Source organism: Hemicordylus capensis, chromosome 1, assembly GCF_027244095.1.
Source record: "Hemicordylus capensis ecotype Gifberg chromosome 1, rHemCap1.1.pri, whole genome shotgun sequence".
In the NCBI taxonomy this organism is placed as follows: Eukaryota; Metazoa; Chordata; class Lepidosauria; order Squamata; family Cordylidae; genus Hemicordylus; species Hemicordylus capensis.
The window spans coordinates 263,449,066-263,474,611 of NC_069657.1; the positions used below are offsets into that span (position 1 = coordinate 263,449,066).

Consider the following 25,546-nt stretch of genomic DNA (forward strand, 5'->3'; position numbering starts at 1 on the left):
AAGAGCGGGATATAAAATGTACAACAACAACCTGAAGAAACCTATTTCTGTGGAAGGCAAACACGTACCGAGACTGGAGGCGTTTGCAATGTATACAGACTATGATACAATTGAATCCAGTGGGTAGAACAACCGTGAGCGACTTTATGATGCACCAAGTCCAACTCTGCCTGCCTGCCTGCATGCCATGTGTGGAAGCCCAGCCCAGACTCCATTTTATGCCACCTGCCTTAGGGTGCAAAACAGGGTAATTGTCAAGCACCTGGCAGGATTCAAATCCCTGAAAACACATGAAGCTCACAGGGGGATCTTGGGCTAGTCACACCATCGCTCAGCCTTACATACCAGGGGGCAGAGGAAGGCTGACCATGTAAGCTGCCCTGAGCTTGTTGGAGGAAAGGTGGGGGAGAAATAGAACAAATGCATACTTGGCTGGTTCTCAAATTTTGCAGAGCCTGGCATAAGTGGATGAACGGGGACATGGGAGAGAGTTGAAATCTTACTTTAGCCATGGTCTGGCGCGGTATCTGCCCTCTGTCTCTTGGCCTCAGTTTCCCATCTTAAAAAAAGGATGGCTAGTTACCTGCTTCGCACAATTGTTGTCAGCATGAGCAAGAGAAGGAAACGCTGAGCCCTTTATCACGATCGGGAGAAAGGGCTCAAAAGGGGCGAGGGGAGGAAGGCTTGACATGGTTACCTTCCCTGCCAATGATCCCCTGCTGTTGCTGGGCAGCAGATCACCCACCCAGATGACTGTCAGCTGCTCCCAGAAGCAACTCCCATAATGCACCATGTGAGGGAGCCTCCCGACGCAGGCCAGGAAGCTACTCGTGTGTAGGTGCTGCATGCAGTCGTACGGCACTGACACACGATCAGTTAGCCAGTGGTAAGAGCATGCTCATGCCCTGAACTCTGGCTGCTGGGCCTCCCTACAGGGTTTCTCGATGCTACTCTGCCACCGGGAGCTGCACAGCTCCCAGAGGTTCTCATGCTCAGCAAAGACCAGCCTTGGCTGCCTAAGCCCAGTCTTTGCTGCACGAGAGAACAGCCTCATTGTTTCCCACTAAGAGGGTTCCTAGATATGGAAAACAAACCTTACCAAGTGCTATTGCCACCATATGCCTTTCTACAAGGAACAGCTGTGCATAATTGGTGTTGGCCTCTCTGGCTTCTGTGTGTAAGAAAGGCCCATACGAACATCAGAAGAGCCCTGCTGGATCAGATCAAAGGTCCATCTGGTCCATTGCCCTGTTTTCAGCAGTGGTCAGCCAGACAGTTCTGGAAAGCCTGAAGCAGGGCATGAATGCAACTGCTCTCTCTGACTGTTTGATTCCTCCTCTTCCAGTGAGAGCCGGGGGGGGGGGGGGAGTATTCAGAACAATAATGTCTCCCAACCTGGATTCCAATTAGGTATCAAGGCTAATACCATAGTATGGGATGCAAATGAATAAGAGAGAATTTGGCCTTCACCCAAGTAAATGGCTTGGGTACAGGCCAAATGATGAAGAGTGGGGTGGGTTATGGGCTAGAGATGGGGCTGAAACTGCGCCTATCCATTTGATTGGATGGACACAAGGTAAGGCTGCTAGCTGCCATGGCTGCCACCCCCAGGACTTCAACTCCCATAATCCCCAGCCCCAGTGGCCTTTGGTTGGGGATTATGGGAGCTGAAGTCCAATAACATTTGGGGACCCAACATTGAGAATCCCTGCTATATCCCACCCTTCTTATGCTCTAGAAACAAACAATTATTACTGGGCAGCAGCTTTGAAGACCTTCTTCTGCTGGGCCAATCCTAAGTAGGTAATAAATAGGAGAAAGTGGATAAAATAAATAGAGGACTCCCCTAGCCATCACTTGGATATTTTCATTGCACATTGTGACCTAGATCCCTTCCCTGGGAGTATGTCTTCATTACAAAGTATGAGGGAGCAGATGTAAAGCTTGAGTTTTAAAATTGTACTGCATATACAATTTACAACACCTATGATTTCCTGATGCCCTCCCCCACTTCCTGGGCAAGCATTTGGAAGAGCAACAATTTTTAAAAAGTGTTTAATGCTTCTTAACACGAACCTCTAAGGTCTGGAGGGTAAAAATCCTTTGAGAAGACATAGCGGTACATTAACAATGTTACCAAGGACAGCTAGCGCTCGTGATTCAAAGTTCTTAGAGTGATATGTCTACAGGCTTAGGGCCACCCACGCTCTAATACCCCAATGTTGTGAAATTCTAATTTTACAGTAAAAATGATCTGACAGACACAGTCAGACTTGTGACAACAGCTGCCTGCATTTGCATTAGGCGAAAAGTGGGATCAAGCTATAGGGTATTCCCAAATAAGGTGGCTTATGACAGATTTTGAAGTTCTCATTATTTACTTTTTAAAAACTATATTTATATGCCACCTTTCTGCCAAAGCACTCAGAACAGTTTAGATTTTATAGTAATGGCTGACAATCTAAGGCAGGGGTCCTCAAACTTGGGTCTACTACAGATGTGGTCAGATTACACAACTCCTTTGGCCATTATGGCTGGGACTGGCAGAAGTAGTAGTCCCACGCATCTGGGGACCCAAGGTTGGGGACCTCTGATCTGAGAGTCATAATACAAAATGAAAAGAGAAGGGAGAGGGAAGAGAGAAATAAACCAATTCAGATACCAGCTCCTTCACTCTGTTAGATAATGAAGTAATATAATAACCAGATGGAATCAGAGAAGTAGCTATAATTGAGCAAGGGGGAAACAAATGTCCCTGGGCCCCTGAGGGAGAGGGGGCCTCCAGCTGTCTGATAGCTCATTCATTTGAAGCAAAGATATGGGGGGGGAGGTGAAGCATGCAGGGGGCCCTGGGGGGTGTCATAATAACCTGTTGTCCCAGGACCCACTACAACCTTGCTACACCCCTGGATGGAATGTAGCAACACTGTAGAAGCCTGTCCTGGGAGGGGAGGATCCAAAATGGCAGTGTGCCCCAGCCAAGTTGATGGAGGAAGCCTTGCTGTCTCACCTCCCCCTTTCATATTGCCAATTTTGCCAGGCTCAACGGGTTTTCAAAAGTAAATAGGAAACACCAGGAAATATGTTTATTATTTCCCAAACTTCAAACCAGAAAATCTTACAGTTTGAGTTACAGGCACAACTCCAAAACTAGGTGGTAACAACTCACTGAGGTCCCATTCACATTCTTATTTTGGCAGGTGTGTTGTCCACCCACAGTCATTCCCAGCACACACCAAATGGTTTGTGTACACCTGCTACCATACAACATTCAGGCCCATCTTAGTCAATTCACATTTAGAATTATGTTTGTAACCCAGTTTCATCATGTCTTCAACACATGTATACCTCAATCCCAAATGAATATATGCAACAGAAGGAGAAATGGCTGGTTGCTTGTTGCCCTCCCCTCTGTGACTCTAGATCTTATGACATCACAAAGACATGTAGTTTAGAGCCAGTCCCAAGTATTTCAGTTATATTTCAAATGTGTTTGAACAATTCAGATGAGAAGTGCCCAGTAGATACTTGTCTGGCAAGATGAAATGTCTTGAGAAAAAGGAAAGATTAACAACATTTTGGATGGGGCAGGTAAGAAATGGAAAAAAGTTAGTAAAACCAGTTAAAGTAAGGTTGATCTTGACACCAGGGATCTGTGCATCTGTCATTAAGTGTGGAGCCTCATAATATGATTCTACACAGTAACCCCATTAATTGGGGGGGGGTTTCAAAGTATCTGAATGTTGTTGCTTCAACAAGTAAAACACACTATCCCTCTTCTAGGTATGCTGTCTTTACTGTAGTATCTAATCCTGATATCTAACTCAACATTCATGATGCCACTTATCAACATTTTCCTTAACCATTTTTTACTTTTTTTTGACGGTGGAGGACAATTGCACTGTATGATAAAGAGAATCAGATGTAGCAGCAGGTTTTGCTCCAAACAGCTTTTTAAAAATGGATTTTTGTTGTACTGTAAGATAACTGAACTCTCAGTGATACAAAAATGGTCACATATGGAGCCTCTACATCCTGGGTGTTTTTGAAATGTTGTTGCAGACTAATTATCTTCTGGAATGCCAGCACGGGGCAAAACTGTGCCATTAGCGGCCACTGTTGCCAGATGTTGTTTAATGGCAATATAATGCCAATAAACAGATGAAGACTGTTCGACTTAGAATCATAGACCGACATCCAGACTAACATGTGCAGAAGGTGGTTTCCTTTGCAGAGTGGGGGAGATGAATTTTTGTCTATCTCCCCTTCCCACTGCAGCCCTCTGTGCCTCCCAATATATGTCTCTGAGGGTTGTGAGGACCTCAGAGACCTATTTTTAGAAGGCATCGCTGGTTGCAGAGGGAAGAGGGGATTGGCAAAAAAATCATCCTTCCCTTGTTGCATACATGTCAGTGCATGTGACATTAGTACGGATGTCAACTATAGATTTTTAGAGTTGGAAGGTACCCCGGAGGTCTTCTAGTTCAAACCCTGCTCAAAGCATAAAATAAATGTCCCATCTGAAACAACAGGGAGTCTTACACACCTTTAAGACTATTATAACACACCCTTTTTTGGACTACCGTCCACTTCATCAGATGCATGTCGCCCACAACAGCTTATGCTACAATAATGTGTTTGTCTTTAAGGTGCCACAAGACTCTTTGTTGGTTTTGCTGCTATAGATTAACACGACCAGCTCTCCAGAAGTCAGCATCATCCTAAAGGCCTACTAGCCAGCACGGAGCATTTACACCAGTGTGACTCTGTGCTATATTTTGGTAAGGGGTTAAAACTGAATTCAGAGAGAGAGCGCACTACAGCATGCACCACACTTGCCAGTTATTGGGTGATCCAGGAGTTACACAGGCTCAAGACATTAACCCTATTCAGACATTATGTTGTATGAATTTAGAGATGTCTGTACACTCAGACACTCATGCATGTTTTTGTGTGAATGTTCATTTAAAAAGTGAACAGGCCAGGCCCCTCAAATGTATGGTACAGATAGGAAGCGTACACCTGTACCTGTGTTCAGTATAAAGTGAATAACTGCACCTTTGTACCAATCTGTACCTGTGTACACTGTACATTTGTATGAGTGTTGAACATAATAAAGGTATTCACACGCACAGCCTAACCCAGGCTAGGGCAGTCCAACCTGGGTTAGGCTGCATGTGTGAAGCGCTGGGATCCACATGAATACCGGCACAGCCCGCTGTCCTGACCCAGCTTTTTACCCCAGTGCCAGGGTTGTGTATGTCAGACAAAGAAGGTTGTACACAGACACGGGTACTTGCAGCGCCCATTGCATGAGGGTATTCCCCAATACACTGTGCTCTATATACAGTGCATTATGGGATATGTGGAGGCCAGGACCCATTGTCCCAGCCCCTGGAGTTCCATGCTAGTGTGCGAGCATGGTCCGCACTTCCCACCAGTGCCACCATCTCAGAATCATCGGGGGGGGTATGTTTTGAACAGCCTTCCCCCCTACCTGCCCTCCTCACCTCCGGGTCATGTGAATAGTTTTCATGTGTGAATAGTTTTCATGTGTGAATGTGAATAATCTCTATGCTACTGCAGTGGTGCATACAGTATGTATGAGAGCCACAGTAATCCTACAATCTTCATTCTAGCAGTTGGCATACACAGGTACAGATCTGTGCACAGGTACAATCATTCACATGTTATGTTGAAAACAGGTACAGAAGAAGAGAAATGGTCTTGTGGTAGCAAGCATGAATTGTCCCCTTTGCTAAGCAGGGTCTGCCCTGATTTGCATTTGAATGGGAGACTACATGTGTGAGTACTGTAAGATATTCTCCTCAAGGGATGGAGCTGCTCTGGGTAGAGCATCTGCATGCTTGCATGTAGAAGGTCCCAAGTTCTCTCCATGGCATCTCCAAGATAGGCCTGAGAGAGATTCCTGCCTGCAATCTTGGAGAAGCCGCTGCCAGTCTGTGTAGACAGTACTGAGCTAGATGGATCAATGGTGTGACTTGGTATAAGGCAGCTTTCTATGTTCCTATCTGTACCAGGCATTTGAAGGGCCTGTATCCAGGTTTACTTTTAAAATGAGCACAGATACAGTCATTCACACAAACACGTGTATGAGTGTAGAGACATCTGAACATTTGTACAGCATAATGTCTGGATTTGGCTAATGCCCCCCATGGTCTCAGGGATTTCAGGTGGCAATCAACAAAAAATCCCCCTCCATTATAGCACCTGCGGTTTGCCAAGAGAAGCTTGGTTGGCTACCTCATATTTTGGATGCTGATTAACCTTTCATATTAGGAAGGGATTGAGATCTGACTGTTTCACTGGAACTGAGGCTTCTTGTGTTCCATGCTGCTGTTTTTGCTTGTTTCTGGTTTTATTATTCTACTGAATTATTTTGCATACATTTGATTCTGCTTCATTGTATTCTGCTTTGGGTGCTTTTTTCAGAAGCAGGGTATAAACATAATCAGTCAGTCAGCCAGTCAACTGACTTTAATGGAACTATTCTGGAGCAAATAAGCTGTGAGTGGCACCTTACTACAGTTTTATTTCCACAATTCCCTCCTATGACGCTAGGAGTTCAACAAATCCTCTCCTTTCTGACAGCCTCTTCTTGGGTAGAGTATCTTTAATGTTTGCAAATATGTGATTATGAATTACCAAAGTGACTTGCATAGATTTCTGGAACACTTGGAAACAAACCTGTTGTTTTTGGAAAGGCAGATGTGTGTTTCTTTGGCAAAGTGCACCTCTGCTGAGGAAGCTGCTTGACAAATGTGAGTCTGCAGTGCCACCTGTTGCTTCAGTTGGGGTTGTCGCTCATTATGACTGAAATCCTAATCATGCTTGCTTGAAAGCTGAAACCATTGTAGCTAATGCTGGGCAGGTAACCTTCTGTTGTAAGGCCTTCCGTGCAAATGTTTGGCAATCAAATCAAGCCAGCACAACTCATGACCAAGTTGAATGCAGACCTACCAAGAGCTCAAAATTCTGCTCCTTGATCCCCTGCTTTTTAGGATCCTAGGCAGATGGTTAAAAGATTAGGAGTACTGAGCTCTTGGTAAACCTCCGTACTTGACTGTTGGACAGTGTCTGACTTGGTTGGTCCAAAGTTGTGCAGACCTCAGTTACAGAACACATTTACATAATACCTTCCACAGTAATGTCCAGGTACAGAGGCAACCACAGGAATGGACTCTAGTAGCCCCAGTATTACTTCACTACTATTTTTGTGATGTCCTTCTTTTACAAGTATCCTCCATACAGGAACACAAGAAAGAAGCATGGTAGACAGGAGATAAATGTAACACAATCTACCTACCTTATGTAAAATTGTTACTACCACAATCCACTATACATGGGGTTGACTTTAAAGACTTCTCAGAAAGTTCCGTTAAATTCAAAACACAGCCATCAGCTGAGACGGCTAACTGGGATCAGGACTAGGGAACATTACATGTCAGTTTTGAAATAACTTCACACCCATCAAGTTCTAAGCACTAAAACTGTTGGTGCTTACTGTTAAAGCCCTTAATAGCTTGGGATCTGGATACCTGAAGGGCCATCTCCTTCCACATATGCCTGCCTGTGCAGGAAGATCTTAGCTGAAGGACCTTCCATGGTTGCCCTCACATTTTGAACTTAGGTTGGTGGCAGCCATGAAGAGGGCTGTTTTGTCTGTGGTGCTCCAACTGTGGGACAATCTTCCCACGCAGGCTTACTTGGAGTGTGCAAGGAAAAAAATGCTTTGCTACTCCAGTCATTTTCATTATGAACAGAAAATTCTGGTAAGAACTAATCTGCCTACTTTCCTTCACTGTAATCTTAATTGATAATTACCATCTTCACAAGTTAGCCCATTTGCGCCTCAAATATTCATGCATCCACCATCTTGAATTGAGGTGGATTACACCATTACAAACTATGCTGTTGACATGTCTCTATGTGTCCCAACAAACTGTACTAAAGTTGGTCCAATTTGATTCCCACTTCCGCTTCAAATGTTCACATGTCTGCCATCTTGAATTGGGGTGGATGACATCATCACAAACTATGTTGTTGAGATGTACTTCCAGGATTTGGCTCAAATCAGTAAGTGCCACAAATGTTCATGCATCTGCCATCTTGAATTGGAGTGGCATCAGAAACTACGATCTTGAGGTTTCTCTATGTGTCCCTCTACAGCTGTAGTAAATTTGGTTCAAATCAGTTAGGTAGTTCACAAGTTAGCCCTCTTGTGCCTCAAACTTTCACATGTCCGCTATCTTGAATCCATCATTTTGAATGTCACAATCACAAACCACACCTCTGAGGTATCCCTACAACTGTACAAAGTTTGGTTCAAATCAGTCCAGGCAACGCAAAGTTGATAGACAGGGACAGACACACACAGACACACACACTGAAAGCTGGGTGATCTGATAAACTTATGTTTCGTAAGGGAATTAGGCTATAAATTGATTCATTTCAGTACAGATTAGTTTCCCGCCCTCTAATTTCATTACTAATTATTTAATTCTTACAGGGTTTGTTGTTGTCATTGTTGTTGTTTTGTTTTGTTCACTTTCATTTTTGGAGCTTATTTGTGTTTCTTTTTTAGACTACTTTCCTTAAGGAAAGAAAGCTTATGAGATCACCCGGCATTGTGTGTGTTTGCCTATCAACTTTGCAATGCCTGGACCAATATGAAGACCAAGAGTTGGTCTTGTAGTAGCAAGCATGAATTGTCCCCTTTGCTAAGCAGGGTCCACCCTGATTGCATTTGAATGAGAGACCACATGTGAGCACTGTAAGATATTCCCCTTAGGGGCTGGGGCCACTCTGGGAAGAGCACCTGCATGCTTGCATGCAGAAGGTTCCAAGTTCCCTCCCTGGCATCTCCAAGCGAGGGCTGAGAGAGATTCCTGCCTGCAACCTTGGAGAGGCCGCTGTCAGTCTGTGTAGACCTGGCCCATTCAACTTAGGCCCTCCAACGGTTTTTGGACTACAACTCCCATAAACCCCAGCCACAGTGGCCAATAGCCAGGGATTACGGGAGTTGTAGGCCAACATCTGCAGGAGGGCCAAAGTTGAGCAGCCCTGGTGTAGACAATACTGAGCTAGATGAACCAATGTTCTGACTCAGTGTATGGCAGCTGCCTATGTTCCTAAACTGGGTATAGTTGTAGGGATACGTAGGGATGCCTCAGTGGTGTAGTTTTAATGATGTCATCCATCCTGATTCAAGATGGCCAATGTGTGAACGTTTGAGGCACACGTGGGCTAACTTGTGGTCCATCTAACTGATTTGAACCAGATTTGGTACAGTTGTAGTCAGTGACACATAGGGACACCTCAGTGGTGTAGTTTGTAATGATGTTATCCACCCCAATTCAAGATGGACGATGCATGAATATTTGAGGTGCAAGTGGGCTAACTTATGAACCACCTAACCTATTTGAACCAAATTTACTACAGCTGTAGGGACTAAAAGGGATGGATTAAGGGTGTAGTTTGTAATGATGTCATCCTGATTCAAGATGGCAGACACGTGAACATTTGAAGCACAAGTAGGCTAGCTTGTGGACCATCTAACCTATTTGAACCAAATTTGCTACAGCTGTAGGGACACACAGGGACACCTCAACTATGTAGTATGTGATGATGTCATCCACCCTGATTCAAGATGGTCGACACGTGAACGTTTGAGGCACAAGTGGGAACAGATTTGGACCAAATTTAGTACAGTTGTAGGACACATAGGGACACCTCAAAGGCATAAGTTGTGATTATGTCATCCACTCCAATGCAAGATGGCGGACACATGAATGTTTGAGGCACAAGTGGGCTAACTTGTGAACTGCCTAACCGATTTGGAACAAATTTAGTCCAGTTGTAGGGATAGTGAAAGGAAAGTATGCAGATTAGTTCTTACTTGTTTGTTTTGCATTTATAGTGATTGCAGCTGCAGCAAGCAGCAGAGTTCCTCTGTGCAGACACATCACGGTGGCTGCCATTTCATTGTTTCCCACTGCCCTGGACACAGTGTCAATCTAGGGGTCAATTCTCATTTGTCCCCCAATCAAATACATACCCTATCGCCTGATGCCTACTCTCAAGTCTTTTTGATGCCAGTTAAAGGCCTTTTTGTTTTTTCTGTCTCTTAAAACTTTGCTTGAGGATTGTTGCTGTTAAGTTGGCTCCCTGATGTGACTGTTTTTACACTGGGGCTGATGCTGCTGTTACTGTTGTCTGTTTTTTTGGATTATGTTTACCACTTTATATAATTGTTTTTAACATAACTGTAATTGCCATTCTAAGAGTATTTAGTACAAAAGACGTATGATATAAATGTGATTAATCAATAAATAAAGCAATAGCATTTGAATCAAAAGCAGGACAAAAAAGAAGAATACTATACCAGTCACATGCAGAATGAATGATGGAGGAAGGAACTACTTGTCTCCTAGGACCAGGGTGAGCAAACTTCAAGTTTGTGGGATCTGCTTTGTCTTTCACTAAAATTTTGCAGGATCTACTTTGCCTTTTACTAGAATCCCAAGGTCCACCAGCTGAAGTCAGGTAGACAATAGTAGCTCAGTGGGGTGACGTATACTTAGAATGAAGGACTAAAGTGACTTTGAGAACATGCTCAGATCAGCAGTTTGTTTTCAGAACCAGTACTACTCCATTCACACAAAAACATACTTTGTTTAAGCAACCTAATTTAGTGAGAGTGGGGGAGCCTTCTTGATATTGCTATTGTTAAACTTCCGGGAGTTGGAAATCAGCACACCTGCAACCTTGTTCCCACCCTTGTCCTAGAATATAAAGAACACAGTCCCAAAATACATGCCAGTGGCCAAATAAGAATTAACGATACTGTTGCCATTAGCAAATTAATTGATGCTGCCTGGTAATATAGTATGGTTATAACTACAACTAGGACATTTCCACCACCAGATAACATCATGGAACCAAATTACACCAGTATTATTTGAACACATGTATGGATGCTAACCTGGAAGGTGAGACACACACACACACACACACACACACCAGTTTTAATTTACTTTCCAAACTAGTGGTTCCTGTTATTTTCTGCCACTCCTGTATTTGAGTAAGATTCTGTTGTTTTGCTTTGTAATATTAAAAACTATGAGATTAGATCCCCCCCGCCTCTTTTGGCAAGATTGCAGTGTGACCAAAAGTGGGGAATAAATGAGTGTGCAGTCTCACTAACCACTATTGCAAGTAGCTAATTGTTAAGAGCACAAAATCACGCCACAATGATTAAGAGTGCCACAGATCTTTCTTTTTTGGTCACTGTGTATCAAATGCGTTCATACACTGTATAGTAACAGAAGTCTCAACAGTGTTCATTCCTGGAAAGTTTAGCTATGAATTGTTAGCCAGACAAAAAGTCTATCTGGGTTCTATTAACATTCCATTTTCTTCCGTTCCATCTGGTTTCCAATAAGTTGAGGTCTGTGTCAAAAATATCAGAATGAAATTCCTTCCAAATATTATAGATGGGCTTATATTGAAAAAACGGAGTGTGGAAATGGAAATAGTTTAAAATCCAGGGGTTTAGTTCAACCCATTATAATAAGGCTATTTACTACACCCCCATTGACCTCTCATACATATGGAAGATTCCAGGTCTGTCCAGACTAAAAAAGGATTTTGTGCTCTGTCTGGTCTGTCCAGACCTCTAAGTAAAGGGACAGGGGGCTTACATTCTGCGCAATGTTCCATGTGCATACCATTGCACAACTGTACTCTGTGCAATAGTACCTTTGCTCAGGTGTACTGTCCCTCTGCCATAGTTGGGTCATTACTGCAGCCTTATTCTCTCTCTCCACCTGCCAGTTCTCCCCAAAAAGTATGTACCAAGTACAGTTTGCTGACAACCGGCTGTACCGGTTGGACTGCAAAGTCCCCAGGGAGCTGTGAGAAGTGCAAATACCTACAATATGACTATTTTAGAGTGTGAACGGTAGTTTCCATTTAACTAAAGACAGAGAAAATGCTATCATAAAATACTGATGTTGAACATCAGGGCAGGGATGGGTGGAAACCCCCACACAATTTGTTTCACATGCTCATCGAATCCTTGAGCTTGTGCTTCCTGAATAGCAGCTCCCCTGTGCCTCTTGACAAGCCTTTTGAAACTGCTGCCTTATCAGAAGCTATTTTGTTTGTGTGGGGCCTGGGATACACAGGGAAAACTGTGCATTTCAGATCTTTTGAAACCAAAATATGATAAACAAATAAGGCAAACTCCCTCATTCCGGTAAAAGGAGATAGGATAGATTAGATTAGATTAGATTAGATTAGATTAGATTAGATTAGATATGATATTCATATTCGACGGAGTAGCCAGAGCCTCAGGAACATGCATGTGCCCTGCTTCCAGTCTTGGGAAGGATATACTGGAATTGGACATGATGTGCAAACCCACCAATCTCAGCAAATTCTGCCCTACTTGCATTACAGATAAATAACTTTAAAACAGTGGCGCATATGCTGGTAACATCCAGATTTGACTACTGCAATGTGCTCTGTGTTGGGCTGTGTCACAGATCGCCCCATGCTGCTACCATTTCTCATGGCCACGTGTCACCAGTTCCATGACTTTTGACTTTAACCACTGCCACCAACTTATTCTGGCTGAGTCTACTACAACAGCCTTCCAAACCTCTGTTGCATCAAAAAATTAAATATTTTGGTAGAGTGGTAAACGGCTTTCACCGTGGGGTGGAGAAAACAGAAGCAACTACTTTTTAAAAGATAAATAATTTACTTTGCAATTAGTTTGCATTAAATCAATAGTTGCTTTAAAAGTTTAATACAAAAAACCAACAACCAAAAGAGCTTAAGGAACAAAATGCATCCAACTGACCTGACTCTCACTGTGCCCTAACAGATTGCAGAGTCCTCCTTTTCAATCACTCAGCCTTTCAGCAACCTGGCTCGTCCTTGTTCAGCCCCGGGTCTTGCTCTCCTTCACAGTTCTGGGAGTTCAACCCCATTCTGTTTCCTAGCTCTCCAGAGAGTTTCCACAGTTCTTTCCAGCACCAGCTCTGATCCTCTCACACTGTGCCAGCAATTCTTCAGTTCTGTATTTTTTCTGGAACTACTTCTCGAGCTTTCTTCTGGACTCTCAGATCATTCATAGAGATGTGCAAACCTCAAGTCAGTTGGCCATTGAACTGGTCTAGCTCAAGGGCTTGCCTGGTCAAGCCAAACCCGCTTCACCCCCCACCTCAGCCAGCTCAGGGCTGGTTCAGGGATTCTAATGTTTAAAAAAAATTTAAACACTTACTTCCTCCAGGGGTGGTGCTGCAGCTGTGGTGGGGTCTCTGGTGGTCCCCCCACCGCCAGCCTCCCCCTAGTTTGGGCAGTTTCCAGCCCATTCTGGGCCTCTCTGTGCTGTCGACGGCCATTTTGGAGGCCACCATGCATGTGCACTGGCCATCTGCATGACCCCAAACTGGGCCATTTTGAGACTGGAGGGAGGCCGGCAGGGGCTGGGAACTACCCCCCTGCACAGCCATGGCAGTGCCCCCCCAGAGGCAGTGAGTGTTGGGGTTTAAAAAAAATTAAATGTTAGAACCCCCAAACTGGCTTGAATTCAAGTCGAGTGGTCTGTTCGGAGTGTGAGGGCCAAAACCAAACCTGGATGGATCTGTTCGAGTCTAGTTCAGACTCAAACCAAACTGGGCAAACTGGTTTTGTGCACACCCCTACTCCTTCACTTGGACTGCTCTCTTTGAACTTCTTTTCCAGCACTTGAACACTGCCCTTCACTTCTCCAAACTGGACTCCTCTCTGCTGACTGCAGAGTCCTTCTCTACTCTTCTTCCCTTAATTTTTTAAACCAACCAACCAACATAACTTACATTTCCTCCATTTTTCAAAACATGATCAATACAATCAAAAAACCCTTCCCCTCCAGTTTTTCAACTGTCAAACTGTTGTCTCTCAAAACTGAAACTACCAAGCAGGAGCTGTGAACTTTTGACCCCAGCTTAGCCTTTCTTAATACAGTGAATAACATAGAATCCTATTTATACACAGAAGAGGTTTAGGCCTTGTTCTTTCACATCTCCCCCCACAAAATCAAACCAGTACCTTTCATAATGAGCCCCTGGTGGCACAGTGGTAAAACTGCTGCCCTGTAACCAGAAGGTTACAAGTTCGATCCTGACCAGGGGCTCAAGGTTGACTCAGCCTTCCATCCTTCCGAGGTCGGTAAAACGAGCACCCAGAATGTTGGGGGCAATATGCTAAAATCATTGTAAACCGCTTAGAGAGCTCTGGCTATAGAGCGGTATATAAATGTAAGTGCTATTGCTATTGCTATTGCTACCCTCAAAAATGAAACTGTTGAACAGAAGCCATGACCTTTTGATCCTGTACAGCTTTCTTAATACAACAGCAAATAAATTTACAATATAAAGTCTTATTTACAAAAAGAAGAGGTTTAGACTTCGTTCCTCCACAGACTACCTTTGTACATTAGGGCTATGCGAACTGATTTGGGTACAAATCAATTTGTAACTGAATCAATCTGATTTGGGTGATTTGGAGAAAGAACAAATTGCCCCTGTGGTCCATTGGCTAGATTTGGATACAAATCGAATCATGCCAGATTTGATTCAAATCGATTCAAGATTTGGATTCCCCTTATTAATTTCCACAGATTACCAACTTTCATTTAAAAAAAAAAAAAAAAAAAAGCTAACTCTAGCCCTTGTAGAAGTAGAGATATTTAGCAAAATGTGTGGTCACTATTTTTCAAGTGTTTGGATTATTTGATGTATAATAACTTTCCCTCAATGAATCCCTGTGAGGATTCATTATGCACCTTCATTTCTTCTATTCATTTTGACTGTCTTTGGACAGTGCCAACTGTCAAATGCCATGTGCCAACTATACCCCCTCCCACCCACAAGGTAATGGGGTACTACTCAGTTTATATTCTAGGATTTTTTCAAGTGTGTAGACTCTTTGGTGTCTAATAACCTTTCCTCATAATGAATCCCTATGAGGATTCATTACACACCAAAGAGTCTAAACACCTCAAAAATTCTGAAAATATAAACTGTGTATCCAGTGGCTTGCGGGTTGGGGGGTAGTTGTCACATGGTAGTTGGGATGCCACTAATTCCCCACCTGCAAAGCAAAAGGAACAGAAGAAATGAAACAGGGTCAAAATGAACAGAAGAAATAAGTGTGTAATGAAGATACCAAAGAATCTAAACACTTCAAAAATTCCAAAAGAATAAACTGAGTACACCACTGCCTTGCAGGTGTGTGTGGGGGAGGAGGTATAGTTGACAAATGGCATTTGACAGTTGGCACTGTCCAATGACAGTCAAAATGAAGAGAAGAAATAAAGGTGTGCAATGAATCTTCATAGGGATTCATTATGAGGAAAAGTTATTATACACCAAATAATCCAAACACTTGAAAAATAGTTCAAGTTCATTTTGCTCAATAACTCCACTTCTACAAGAGCTAGAGCTTAGCTTTGAAAAATAAAAATAAAATAAAAGCTGAGGATCCATTTTAGGGTTAGGATAGGGCAACTTCGAATCTCCATTATTTCCTATGGTGGAAATATACAAAATCAGTAAAAACATTTTTTTTTAAACCCATTAAAAATCAACCAAGTGCCCCACTGCCTTGAAATTGGGGGGGGGGGGGTGGCAGCCATGGGAACCTACCCACCACCCAAATCTGGTGCCCCTAGGACCTTTATAAGTGGTCTGGATTGACCTAAATCCAAATCAAATCTGGGTTGATAACGGGGGGGGCAGATCTGGACAGAAAACAAATCAGGGGTGATTAGATTTGGGATCAAATCAAATTTAAAAATCAATTAGTGCACATTCCTACTGTTCATAGTCTGGAAATTGCAGCTGGTACAGAATGTAGCAGCCAAGAATGTAGCAGCCAGAGATCGTATGACGTCCATTTTAAAAGAACTACATTGACTGCCAATAAGTTTCCAGGTGAAATACAAATTCCTGGTTATTACCTATAAAGCCCTGAATGGTTTGAGTCCAAGGTATTTAATAGAACACCTTCTTCTTCATGAACCCTGCTGCCTATTGAGATAATCAGGGGTGCTCCAGTTGTGGTTGCCACCAGAAGATTTAGCGGCAGCTCAAAACTGGACCTTTTCTAGGGTTGCCCCAGGACTTTGGAACACACTTCCTAACTAAATTATAGCCCCCCACCCCCACCCTTTCCTCTGGATGTTTTTAATAAGGATCTGAAAACATACCTGTTTAGTCAGGCTTTTAGTTTATAGTTTTAAAGTTTTAAGTTTTTAGAGTTTTTATTTGTATTTTAAGTTGTTTTAATTTTGTTAATGTTTAAATCATTGTATTTTCATTATTTATTTATTACATTACATTACATTACATTTATATACCACACCATCCAAACGGCTCTGGATGGTTTTTAGATTGTGAACCGCCCAGAGATTTATATATGGGCAGTATTTAAAAATGTGCTAAATAAATAAATTGATCTTAGAGAGAGTTCACACTTAGCACCGAACCTGAGATTTGGCAGAGTGGCCGAAGCCCCAAGAATGTGCATGTGCCCTACTTTCAGTCTCAGGATGGATATGTCAAGATTAGACGTGTTGTGTGAACCCACCAATCTCAACTTATTCTGCCCTGCTTGCGGTACAGAACACAACATGTGTCCCCCCCTTTCAGATCTTAGTTACAGAGGTCAGGTTCCGTGGGCTTGCACGACATGCCCGGTCTTGGCATATCCCTCCAGAGACTGAAAGTAGGAGGCATGCACATTCCTGGGGCTCTCTCAGGTTCAGTGCTAAATGAGAATCCATCCATAGAGACATGGAAGTGTGGCAGGTAGTGTTTCAAACAAAGACAAGCAACTGCTGCTAAGCTCTAGTGCAGGTTTTCTCTCTGAATCAAGTTATTCATTACGTAAATTCTTCATTTCTGAACATTCCTGGTATCTTTTACTTTGTGGTCTGTCATCTAATATTGTGCTTTAATTCAAGAATGAGTTAGTACATTGCCTGCAACCATGAGGTCATTCAGTATCAGTTCTCAAATGTTATGGTGGGCCAACTCAGTTTGTGAGTTCGATATTGTATTGCCTATCCAAAGCATCAGTTTCCTTCCTGTTCTGCCTAGAACAGTAAATACTGGAAGTGAACGAGATTAACCAATGTTTTATTTCATTGGATTAGGTGTAGAGTAGGCAGAGGTTTGTGTTCTCGTACTTGGAGGAAGAAAGACCAAAACTGAAAAGATTCCAGCAATTTTAAAAAGCTTTCAGGAATAACAATAATGGCTTTTAATAAAAAGCCATTGCCCTTGGTATACTTAACTCTTTTTCAAGTTTTATTTAATGTTGTTGGTATAATGATATGATCATACAATCAGATCTGAACTGCCTGAAATAAGAGCCTAATCCCCGGTCCCTCTGAAACAAACATCTTTGATTTCATCTGTGGTCACAGTTCAACTGTGCAAATGCTCTTCTGAGATCTATACTAGAAGTCTAGCAAGGAATTTAGTGGGCTCAACATCAGACTTGTGAAGGCTGTACTAGATGTCTCTTAAGGAATTTAGTGGGTTCAGCATCAGTAGTGAGTCATGGACAGTGATCATCAACAGTCAGGGAGCCTGTGGTTGCTGGAGTTCATGAATAGCCATATATGGGAAGGGAGGAGCCAAGGACCACATTCCATGTATTCTTCTCACCACTAGTAAATTTAACTTCCTTCTAAGGATCAAACTAGATGTGGCACTGGCAGCCATGTCTGTCCCACTCACATATAAAGTAAGATGTGCCATTTTTACATCAAAGGGGAAGAACGGTAGGGAAGCTGAACCCTCTTGAAGTTCCCTGTTTCCTCTCCCTGCTGTCCATTACTTGAACTGACTTTTCACCCAGCCTGGCTCCAAAACTGGAAGGGATTTGAGCTCAGAGAAAAGTAGCTATGCCGATGGACCATGATGGGAGGAAGGGTTCATCTCCCCCACTCCCATATACCTCTTTTAATTATAACAAGTTTATTTTTAGCCCCGCCTCCCCGCCTGCTCCATCTATTCACTTTTGTAAGTGAGTAAACAAACCATGCAAACAAACCATTACTGCCACATTAGGTCTAGTTTGACCCTCAAGCAATTGTTCAAGGAAATCCCAAACACAACAGGTGCATTTTAAATGCCCTCCTGAAAACAAACCATGAAAATGACTGTCTATAATTCAGCCATACCAGGTTCCATTGCTGGCAAAAATTCAATGTTGGCAAAAATTCAATGGAGTGGTCCAAGTCACTCCATAGCAAGCAGTAGGGGGAAACTACAGCTTCATTGTGGGTATACTGGACTGCAGACACGGATCCTTTTGGATTCCAGTCAAAGTTTCCCTTTCTACAATGATGTTCACGCCTTGTAATCTGGATGCACATATAATAAAGGAGACAATCTTCCCATTGGTTATACCTAAGTAATAACCATTGGGTAGAATCCAAAGAGCTATTTTAGGGGCATCCATGGGTTTCATCATGTCTAGTGAGACTTTTTACTCCCCCCTCACACACACACTGCTTTCCTTTAATGAACAGAAAACCCTGCCATGCCATGCCATAAACTGCCTTTGCAAGTCCCCTGCATTTCAAAAGTGGCTTGTCGTGTAGCATGGAGGGACTGCTGCTTGAGACCCACAAGACCAAAACTCCTTTGTGTGCATGGAACTAATTATATTCTTCTCTGGATCCTGCCCATTGTCTTCAGTGACTTTATATACAAGCAACAGGGTGCAGGATTGCACCCAAACTGATTCATCTTTTGCATTCTTTTGGAGAATTCTTTATAGTTTGGTTGGGCTAAAATATTGTTCTTTCATAAAACCAACATATTAAATTTCCCTGGCCGTAACACTCTATCCATAGATGTAGAATACTAAACAAGCTAACCTCATTCTGGCATGAATGAAAACATTTTCTAAGTGGTTAGGGTTCCTAAAACAGAATCTATATGCCATAAACATAAGTCTTCCAATGAAATTGTTTGCACATGTCCCTCTTCTGTTCCTCCTATACCATCTTTCCTGCCAACATGTTCCTTAGCAGCCCTTTCTATGTCTTTATCTATGATTTAAATGTATCATGACACATTTTTAAACAACAGCAGGAAACATCACTTATTACTTTAATTATAAAATGATGTTATAAAATTATATCCACATTTTACACTTGGCAGTTGGCAATCTTCATCTGACACAAGCAACCCTTCCGAGTTACTCTTCGGTTGATTTCAATGCTTATTCCGTGTAATGGATATAAAAACAAGAGGTTTAGGAAGCAGATATTGGATCATGTTAAAAGAAGTAGCCAAGCTCATAAATGCAATCGTTCTACTGTGTTACATGCCAAGAGAATTAATAACATACTTTTGGGAATAAGGGAGAAAATCTGGCCTTTAAAAACAACAACTGTGTAGCTACAATCTTACTCGTCTTCCATGCTTGTGTTAATTGCTTGACTTTCATAGTTATGCCTTTGCATTTCAGATCACAACTTTCAATATTCCTCTGAAAACTGACATCTCTCCATATATGCCTGTGAATATTTATGTTACGTACATTCCAAGCCCTAAAGTGATTTTGTTGTCTATATTTTGAAAAATGAGCACAAATACATTCATCTGATCATATGAAAAATCTGAATTCTCCCTTCAATAATTAATAATCTCAGGCTAAATGTATAATCTGCCCTCCTTGGGAGGATTCAGCATAACTGCCATAATAAATGTATATATAAAACATGGATTTAATTTGTTTAAAATATAAATGATTGACATGTATATAGGGAGCATTGTTTGCTAAAATAAACTCTCACATATCCCTAGCCACTAAATACCATTCTAAATAATTAGACCTGCCTGTAATCCTGGAAAATGTGCATACTTGGGTTACTTTCAAGTGGAAAGGTTGCTCCAGATCTTGGAAGCATTCACTAAGAATGCTTCTCTACGTGCTCCTGTTTGAATTTGACCCACGGATGGTGTGCTTACAAGGGTGTTCTCAAATGGTTTTATAGACCACAGTGAGACACAGGAAAAATGAACTCTATCGGGTCTGTAAGACTCAACCATTTAGATATTTTTCTGGTCAAATCAAACAATTTGAATTAATAAAAGAGTTAAAATTTATTTATTTATTTATTTATTTATTTATTTATTTATTTATTTATTTATTTATATGCCACCCAAAACTTGTGTCTCAGGGCAGTTTACAATTAAAATCATTTAATCAATTAACATTAAAATCATTTAAAATCCAACATTACAAATATTAAAACAATAAATCTAATTAAAAGCCTGGGTGAATAAATGTTTCTTCGGTGCCTTTTAAAAAGTTGTCGGGGATACCCTTATTTCAATAGGGAGCACATTCCAAAGTACAGGGGCAGCATCAGAGAAGGCCCGTTCCCAAGTAGCCACCAGTCGAGTTGGTGGAAACCGCAGACGAACTTCTCCAGATGATCTTGACAGGCGGTGGGGCTCATGGTGAAGAAGACGTTATCTTAAATACCCAGGGCCTATGCTGTTTAGGGCTTTATAGATAATAACCAGCACCTTATATTTTGCCTGGGAATACAATGGCAGCCAGTGTAGTTCTTTCAACACAGGAGTAATATGGTCTCTCCTAAATGACCCAGAGACCAACCTGGCTGCCGCATTCTGGACCAACTGCAGTTTCCAGACTACGTACAAAGGCAGCCCTGCATAGAGCGCATTGCAGTAATCCAGCCTAGAGGTTACCAGTATATGCACCATCGTTTAGAGGTTGTTCATCTCAAGAAACGGACACAGCTAGCGTATAAGCCAAAGCTGATAAAAAGCACCTCTGGCCACCGCCTCGGCCACCAGGGAGAGGTTCAGATCCAGAAGCACCCCCAGACTGTGTACCTGTTCCTTCCAGGGGAGTGTGACCCTATCCAGAACTAGCAGGACAAAATCATCTCCCGAGTTCTGACCCCGCACAATAAGTATCTTTGTCTTATCTGGATTCAGCCTCAGTTTGTTAGCCCTCATCCAGCCCATCACTGCCTCCAGGCAGGCATTTAGGGAGATTATGCCTTCTCCCAATGATGTTAACATGGAGAAATAGATTTGGGTGTTATCAGCATATTGATAACACCCTGTACAAAATCTCCTGATGATCTCTCCCAGTGGTTTGTAGATGTTAAACAACATCGGAGACAATATGGAGTCCTGAGGGACACCATACGAAGTTCAGATTTTGAAGAACAGTCTCCAAGAGACAGCATCTAGAATCTGCCCATGAGGTAGGAGTGGAACCACTGCAAAGCCTCCCACCCCCAATCCCCTCAGACATTCCAGAAGGATACTATGGGTGATAGTATCAAACACTGCCGAGATATCCAAAAGGACCAACAGAGTTACACTTCCTCTGTCAGTTCCCTGTTGGAGATCATCCATCAGGCCCACCAAGGCAGTCTCCACCCCACAGCCCACCTGAAAGCCAGTTTGAAATGCGTCTAAATAATCAGTTTCCTCCAAGAGCATCTGGAGCTGGGAGGCCACCACCTTCTCAATCACCTTGCAAAGCCATGGAAGGTTGGAAACAGGCCTGTAAGTTGTTTAACTCCAAGGCAGGCGTCTTCAGAAGTGGACTAATGATTGCCTCCTTAAGTCAAGGAGGCATCCTGCCTTCCCTCAGAGAAGCATTTATCATCTCTACCAGAGCCGCTACAACAGCCTTCCTGCCAGATAGTATAAACCATGTCGGGCAAAGATCAAGAGGGCAGGTGGTAGGCCGCATCATTCTGAGCAACTTGTTCATATCCTCAGGAGCCACAAACTGAAATTGATCCAGGAATTGCTGGACACCTTGGCATCAGATTCTGTAACAATTGTGGAATTTGAATCCAAGTCAGCCCAAATACAAGAGATTTTGTCCACAAAAAAACTCATTATAAACATCACAGTGAGTAATTGTTGGTTCAAAGTACTGATTCAAGGGGGAAGGGGCACACATTAGGCCCTTCACAACCCTGAATAACTCCGCCAGACGTGGATGCAATATGAGAGGAAAAGAATCACTGAGCATAGATCTTCAAATGCGCTCTATGTAATAATCTGTCAGATTTGAGTAGAGTCTTTCTCCATTTGCACTCTAGTCACCTACCTTGCTGCTTCAGCCCCCGTAGTTCTTCTGTATATCAAGGGACCAGTTTCGAAGCGATCAGAGAGGACGCTTAGAAGTGATCATGTCCACTCCCCTCCCCCTCAATCTTTATGGGATACCTGAGCTGAACGTTTGCAACAGCAGGAATACACTTGTTTTTTAAAAATGTTGAGAACCCCTGATATCCTGTAATTCAAGAGATATTCAAGATTTAATCACACTTCTAATATTGCATGGATTGCCTCAGATACCATTTCTCGGTTTCTTTGAGCCCATGGACATTCCACCAAATATGGACAAACCATAATGAAAAGAGAAGATGATACAGGAATGACAGAAGATATGTGTGTTCTTAGATCAGGATGTGTGTTCTATTTGCATTTTTGATCAGAATGTGAAAGTCAATCAATCAATCAATCTTGATTACGGTCATAGATCAACATAAAATATAAGGGGTGATTACATATTAAAAGTAAGAGTAGATAAAAAGTAGGTATGGTACTTAATAATATTATGTAAAGTACATAATGATAATAGAAATAATCAAAAGTACACAAGAAGCCTGAGGACATAGAACATAGGAAGCTGCCATATACTGAGTCACACCATTGGCCTATATAAAATATAAAATAAATAATAACTATAGCTCAGTATTATCCATGCAGACTGTAGCGGCTTCTCCAAGGTTGCAGACAGGAACTAGACCTCTCTCAATCCTATCTTGGGGAAGCCAGGGTGGGAACTTGAAACCTTCTGCTCTTCCCAGAGTGGCTCAGTCCCCTAAGGGGAATATCTTATAGTGCTCACAAAGCCATAAAAGTGCATAAAAAGGAGGGGGGCATAAAAAGGGATGTAAAAAGATTAAAAGACATGAAAAGACAAAAGTGCATAAAAGGAGTGTAATTCTTTCCACCCTGAGTCACCGAGGGTCAGACTAAGGCTGATAAGACTCACAGCCTACCATCTATATGCGATGGCAGGCTTAAAGTCAGAAAGCAGCAAGGAGCTGTAGAATTGGCTCAAACGTCCTGGATACTTGCAGAGCAATGGAAAGATGAATGGAATGTCTCTATAGAACAAACAGTGGAGGAGGACATGCTAAGTAGTTTCGATCTGCCCTGAGTCAAAAGGGCATAGTCGCCCTGCAAATGGTGTCCTTCTATAACAGCCTTCTAGCACTGCTGAAGGGAGGGCATGACAGTGAGCCAGAGTAAATTCCCTCCTGTGCTTTGGAATCTCCAACTGAGTGAGGTATGCTGCTGGAGAAGCAGAATATCTAAGTCCATTACTGATATAAAAGTTCGGAACCCTGCTGAGATTGGTTTGGTGCTTAATACCTATAATGTACTACTTGATTTCACCTGGTCAAAACCCATAATAAACAAGGTCAAGGAGGTAAGACCGAGGGTAGCTATTTTTGTCTCAACTGACCAAATCCAACTAGATTGGTAATCATCACATAGCGTTAGGGGGGAAAGACCACCAGGGCAAAAGGGAGTCTGAGCCGGTAGCAGAGGATGGCCATATACACCCTAGCCTCCATCTTGATCAGGCCTATCTCCAGGTGCAAGGTGGCATTGGAGGCACATCTTGGTACTTGGAGCATTGCCCACAGGAATTTAGATTGCACAAGTTCCAGAGTTGCAAAGTTAGGGAGTGGCCCAGTTGGGCACCATAGAGGAGCTGAGCTAGCGGCTTGGCTACGAGCAGTTCAAGAGCCGCAGGTACATAATGGCCTCCTCTCATCCGCAGGAATTTAGGAATGGCAAAGGAGCTTCTCTGAGCATTTAGGTGGCATAAAGAGAGGTCACACTGCAGGAGGAGTATTTCCCGATGAGGTGCTGAAGAACTAAACACTGATCGATGGTGGAGCAACCTTCCCTGAAGCCTGCTTGTTCCTCAGCAAGAAGATTTTCCTGTTCCAGCCAGTACCTCAGTTTCCCATATAAGTGTCACACGTAAAGTTTTCTAATAGTATTGAGCAAACTAATGGGTCCGTAATTGGCGGAGACATCCTTCCTGCCCTTTTAAAATATGGGGGCGATGATCACTAACCCCCAGTCCTTGGGAATTCAACCTCTTGTATCAATATAGGCAATGCCAAAATAGGAGCCCACCAATCCAGATTGGTTTTGACAGCCTCCGGCGGAATAAGGTCTTCCCCTGGAGCCTTCCCTGGTCTTAACTGGGCAACTAGACTGTGGATCTCTGAAGTTGTAACAGGATCCCATGCTGGAGTACCCTCAATGGGACAGGCAGGGCTTCCACAATCACCGCAGGGTCTTTGTATATCTCACGAAAGTATTTCTCCCAAATCTCTGGGTGAAAGTGACAATCCAAGTGGTTCGGACTGTACCTGGGAGAGTGCTTTGTGAATGTGAAAGAACGTTATAGGAACGGAAAAGAAATAAATCAGCAGGAAAAGTTAATCTGGCAGCTGACCTTTTGAAACTAGCAGGAAATTATTTCAGAACACATCGGGGGTTTTTTTTAACTAATCAAGAGAATGTATACAAGCCATGGCAATGTAGATACCACTAGATGGAGTATAATTTATTATTTAGCACCCCAAAAGAAAGATAGATACATATGCAAATATCATAGAGCTACATGCTTTTAAAAACTCTCTTCAAAAATATTAACAAAGATAATGCAAAGAATAATTGGAATTAAATTAAACAATTTAGTTTTAGGAAAGAGAGGAATGAGAGAAGCCATCCTTATGATCCAGTATTAATAGAGAGAATAAAGAGACTGGAAAGGATATATTTATAGCATTTATAGGCCTAAAAAAAGCCTTTGAGAACATTGGCTGGAATAAAATATTCACTTTATTGCAGAAGATGTTTCCTATTTGCTGCAGACCTTCTCCACTACTAGTTGCCATTATGCTACTACTTTTACCATTACAGGTTATCTTATAACAGATGGCTTGAACCTTGATAAATATAACATATTATCACCTCCTTCCAATTTTAGAAACCTATATGGAAAACGGGTACTCACTGAGAAAAGATCATTTTCCTTCATTGGAAAAAAATGTAACAGTACACAATAGTAAAAGAACTGTGCCTACATGAAAAGGAAAAGATTCACAATAAAAGAAAAACACCGACATTAAAAAAACCAAACCCATCACTTTCAAATTCCACATGGTAGAAACGTAGACAGAACATTGTTACCACACTTTAAGGGGATTCTTCTAGCTCCAATATAATAAACAGTGAGGCAGGTCTCACAATCTGTGAGACCCGCTTTTTCCAAAACTGCAGGGAGAGCAGGCTAAGCCCGCTCTCCCCACAAACAATTCGGCAGGGAGCCCTGGGCGGCCGGATCAGCC

At 42.5% G+C, this 25,546-nt stretch overlaps 1 long non-coding RNA gene across 2 annotated transcripts; it reads left to right on the forward strand.

Annotated features, from left to right (window-relative positions):
* Positions 1-3,481: 3,481 nt before the first annotated feature.
* On the forward strand, positions 3,482-24,681 carry LOC128341285 (uncharacterized). Of its 2 annotated transcripts, none has more exons than XR_008314316.1 (3): positions 3,482-3,591; positions 10,380-10,461; positions 23,959-24,681. It is a non-coding gene; the product is annotated as an uncharacterized LOC128341285 (long non-coding RNA). The 2 variants fall into 2 exon arrangements; XR_008314317.1 differs by lacking the exon at positions 3,482-3,591 and adding an exon at positions 6,558-6,623.
* Positions 24,682-25,546: the final 865 nt, after the last annotated feature.